We start from the raw sequence: 5388 nt of genomic DNA on the forward strand, positions 1-5388 counted from the left end.
GAGAGAGAGAGAGAGAGAGAGAGAGAGAGAGAGAGAGAGAGAGATTGTCATATGAAAAGTAACTTATGGTAGAAAATAAGTGAATTTTAGCAAATTGTATAAATAAAACTCTTCTCCTTTCTCTCTCTAACTGCCTAATAGTGTTTTAGTATTAGAAAATAAGTTGTGAACAAAACCAGAATAGATTAACACCTTAACTTCCAAGAGCTATTATTTAATATTTTAGTGAAAGGAAAGAAAAAATTATGCATTACTGAATAAAAAAATGACTTTCAGATCCAATAAATACTAACATGAAGATGAAGTATATCATCATAGAAAATTACTTAAGGGGATTTATTTAGCTAAAATGGTTGGAGATTAGATTGTATGATTGAATATGTGTGTAACTGCTTTTAATAATTGAATCCATACCTACATATTTAATGAGTGAAAATACAAACCATACAACTTGAATAACTTTCCTAACATAGTTATTTGCCAGTGTGATCCCAGAAGTTATCTATTTTACTTCTGGGCACTTTAAACTTGTCCTTGGTCACTCAAGTATGTGAATGTTTCAAAGTAAATAGTCATCCTAATGTATAAAGCAACTCAAGTGTATGCAGTTCCTAATGATAAAAATGATTAAAAGCATGAAAAAAAATGACCCTTACTAAACTGCATCCTCTAGTAATAATAGAATAGCCAGGAACAGAATAGTTAGAGGACATGAACTCTGAAAAAAATTATGTGACTTATTTTTTAATACATATAAAGTGATCCAATTAAGAAATACATCAAACTTCTTTTTGTGCACAGGTGAAAAATAGAAGTTTAAATTATGTAAATTAAAATCTCTGCTTTTCTACCTGAGTAGATTATTCTCCTAGCTAACATTATATTTTATATTATGTTTCATGGCTTTTTTGTTGTTATTCCTCTGTCATGTTGGCAGAGATTCACATTTCTGTTAGGCCAAACATATAAATTACAGTGTAATGTTCTTTATAAAAAGTTGTCTCAGGGTTGTCTTTTTTGTGCCCAAAGGAATATGATAATCATAGGGCCAAATAAGCTAAATAATCATGAATCTGACCCAAAACATTTTTAGAAGTGATTTTAATATATTTTAGTGAGATATACATTATTGATGACATAAAATGTTTACTAAAACATACATAGTGATTCTAAACATTTCGAATAAGTATCATCTATGCATTTTATATTATACATATCATTGCAACTGAAAAAAAAAGAACCTCCTCAAGGTCACAATTTGCCTATAATAAGCAATTGTTAACAAGTTTGTTGAGGTGTTTACCATTGTTCTAATTTCCAAGGAAGGAAAAACATCATTAAACTAAAACCAATTAATTTTAAAATGCTTCAAATTGCAACTAATGAGCCCATAGGATTCATTACCAGTGAAGGTCACAGAGCTAACCAGAATCCTGAATTTATCTTTATCTCTGGTTATATGACTGACTGAGCTGGGATTTGGGAGGTCTATCCGGCAGCAATCAATCAGACCGCCACCCAGCAAGGCACTCTAATAAAAAGAAGAAGAGTGGATTCTGTGGACCATGTGCATCTTAGAAAGCTCCATTGTGTTTTTCTAATGGCAGCTCTAATTTTGATAAAAACCCCAAAGCTTACTTAAATATTGAAGTGACTTGTGTTTCTTAGTAATAAAAAATAAACAGGTTTTAGCTAACATATCTATATCATGTTAAAATCCCTGAGGGATAAAACATATCATTTTATTAGTAAAGAAAATATCAAAGGAGAATATAGCCACATATTAGACATAGTGTACTACATTGAAGTAGGTAAAAAAGCACCATGTGAGCCACCTTTTGGCTACAGTGGCTGGAATTTCACCAAGAAGTGTTTACTGAGCACCTTTTAGTATTTAGTTGTTTTCTCATTGATGCCTTTACTTGTTCCATCATTTATTTTTTTAGAAAGACTTTGTTAAATATCTTCAGAAAAATAAGTATTATTGTGTGCCCAGTAAAATGCCAACAACATGGGTTCTCCTCTAAAGAAATTTACACCTTCATGAACAGAGTAAGGAGAATTTTCCAACTATAATAAAATATCATGACAACTGCCATAGAAGTTTTCTAAAGCATACTGGAAACACCAGTGGATATATGGTCAGTGTAATCAATTCTTATACAAATATGGTATTTAAAAACTATCTTCCTCTTCTAACACTATTGATTAAAGTGTTTGGTGGCTCCGGTCTCCTAGGATTTACCTGGACTTGGAAGTCTATAAATTTCTGTGCACATGCTCACTATTTTTTTGTTAGCGTTTTTTAACATCTTATTTGGAAATACAAAAAACAAGATGGGGAAGACCAATTTGGAGCCTATTGAATAATCTTAACAATCTTTTATGTGTATCGGAATTAAATCAGTGTTACTGACAGAAAGGAGGCTATATGTACAATGTACAATGAAGAAGAAACAGATGTTTTGGTTCATTGGATGTAGGAGTTGAACAATAAGAAGTTTTTTTTGGATTGAATATAAACTATTTGTGGCATGTTAATTTTTATAAGACTTTATAATTCTAACAGCAATCCAGATAGTCCAATGGGTACATGAGAATGAACTCCTGTAAAAATATTCATCAACATTTTTCATCTTTAATCAGAGACAATGAATTTCATTTCATAAATTTCAAATAAATTCATAATTATTTTTTTCAATACTCAGTGTACAATGAAAATAAGTAAGCTTTCGGAATTATTTTTTCTTTCAGTTTGTAGCATCCTTTTGAATTTCTGAAAGCTTACATTTGGACTAGGATTTATCAGTACTCTGCTAAAAATGGTTTGAAAAATAATTATTGGATGCACAAAAGAAAAACAGGAAGAAAACCAAAAATCAAAGAAGAGCTTCAGCAGCAGAGTCCTTTGAAAATGATTTTTTTTAAATGTAGTCAATGATTTCTAATGCTTTATATTGGTCAGATCAGAATAAGACTGAACAACTTAATGAATATACTCTGTCAACAAGGAGACCATATAGCTTTATTTGAAGTAGAAGCAAGATTTAGAATGCCTATGGTACACAGAAGTGATGAGGTGAGCACAGATTGTAATTTACATGATAGAGAAACCAGTGGAAAAGGAATGGAGGTGGAGGAGTGGCTAGGGAGTTCATGTTTAACTAACATGTTATTTTCATTTTGATATTGATATTTGTTATTTACAGTTTTATTTTTATTTTATTTATTTATATTAATTTAGAGTTTTAAGATGATTTCAACATGTTTCCCAGATGGTAGCAAAGAATATGAAGAAAAGGGACAGTGGATTTGCAAATACAGAAGAGAATACAGAGAAACAATTGAGCAAAGTCCTGGATTTAATTAAAGTGCAGATATCAGGTCTGAGATGAAGAACTTAAAAGTAGATTAAAGGAAAAACAGGTGATAGATAAACAGGAAGGAATCTTAAATACTGTCTGTTAAAGAAACATCTTTATAATATCATTTTTTACTTCTTTTGAATGGGACATTCCGTGCTATTCAGAATCATCCAAGCTCAGAGTTTAGCTACTACTTACTGAGGAACCTAGAGCAAATGACATTCTTGAATATTAGTTCTCTCATTTAAAAGTTGAAATAACAATTTCTATCTTTAAGAGTTCCTGTGATAATGAGATGAGACAGCATTTGCAAAATTATCTAATAGAAAATGTAGTAAAATTAAAGGTGTTGGGCTGGGGATGTGGCTCAAGCAGTAACATGCTCACCTGGCATGCACAGGGGGGCGCTGGGCTCTATCCTCAGCACCACATAAAATAAAAAATAAAGATGTTGTGTCCACTGAAAACTGAAAAATAAATATTAAAAAATTCTCTCTCTCTCTCTCTCTCTCTCTCTCTCTCGCTCTCTCTCTCTCTCTCTGTGTCTTCTCTCTCTCTTTAAAAAAAAAATTAAAGGTGGTGAACAAATGTTTGTTCTAGTATGGCACACTAGTGAACAGCATGCTGGGTTTATTTATTTTTCAGTTGACCAACCTTAGATTGGTAAATGAAGTTTTTGCTATGACTCTGGTTATAAAGCACTCTATTACCCAGATTAAAATGTATTTAATTTTGAAAACAAAATCCTTTCCTTTTAGCAACTCTCCTAGATAATGGAACAAGCATTTACATAAAATAATAAATGTGTTTTTAATTACTTATTTATTTTTCTATATTCCATGCCTATGATGGATGGTGCAATACAAGAATGGTTTCTAAATTATACCCAAATTAATATTAACAGAAATTTTTGGTGCATTAATCTTTTTCAAACATAGCTGGTTGCAATTATCTAATCTCTTCCTTTCCCTTATATTATAGCCCCATTTTAAAGCAAGACTGATTCGAAAGAGGAGAACCACAGCTGTGCCTTCCTGACTGGATTTTTAAATAATGGCAACAAATGAATAAAACTTGAATTTTCTGAATATTTCTTGTTTAAATTGCATATATCCATCATTCCTGTGTGAATTTCAGGAATACTCTTTTTGCTTGGTAATTTAACCCACAACTTCTGGAAACAAATTGTGCACAAAGTATGAATTACCCTCTCACAGCAGCCACTTCAAAATGAGAATAACGTATTCAATAAAGAAAAACATACTTTAAAATAATGAAATATTTAAAAAAAGAATAGAAGATCAAAGGAGTAGACAAAGGGGAATGAAAGAAAGGGAGGAAGAATGGGAAATGGAAATTCTGTGGAATGACTCTGACCTAACTTTCCTATGCACATATATAAATATACCACAGTGAATCTCACCATCATGTGCATCCCCAAGGCACTAACTAAAACAACAGCAACAATAAACTATAAGTAAATAGCAGAAAGATCAGTAGGATTATGGAAACAGGGATGGGAAGAGAATGAGGGATATACTGGGAACAAATTAGAACCAATTATTTTCCATGCTTTTATAATTATGTCATAGTATATTGTATTCTCATGTATAACTTAAAAGAACCAATAAAAATATAATCATACTTTCAAGACATATGTTCATCTTCATAAAATTACATATACATCTCCAAACTTATCTTCTATAATTATCAATCACTCTATTTCTCCAGTCCCCCGATTAAAAAAAAATTATCAAAAGAACAGTTCAAAATACCCTCCTGCTTTGTTTTGTTATACATAATAGTCAAGGTATCTCTAGTTACCTAATCATTGTAGCTTAGGTTAATTTTGAAATTTATCCTTTTTCCACACCCCCATCTATGCCAATATCCATGTCCTCTAAATCACATGCTAAGTTCTACTGATTTCACTTTTACACATATATTAAGGATAGTCTATCTTCTCATAGCATGGTATTATAAGCATGATATTATAATATTCTGAATATTTGGGGGGGGGGGG

The sequence above is a fragment of the Marmota marmota genome, unplaced genomic scaffold (assembly GCF_001458135.2).
Source record: "Marmota marmota marmota unplaced genomic scaffold, marMar, whole genome shotgun sequence".
NCBI classification, from domain to species: domain Eukaryota; kingdom Metazoa; phylum Chordata; class Mammalia; order Rodentia; family Sciuridae; genus Marmota; species Marmota marmota.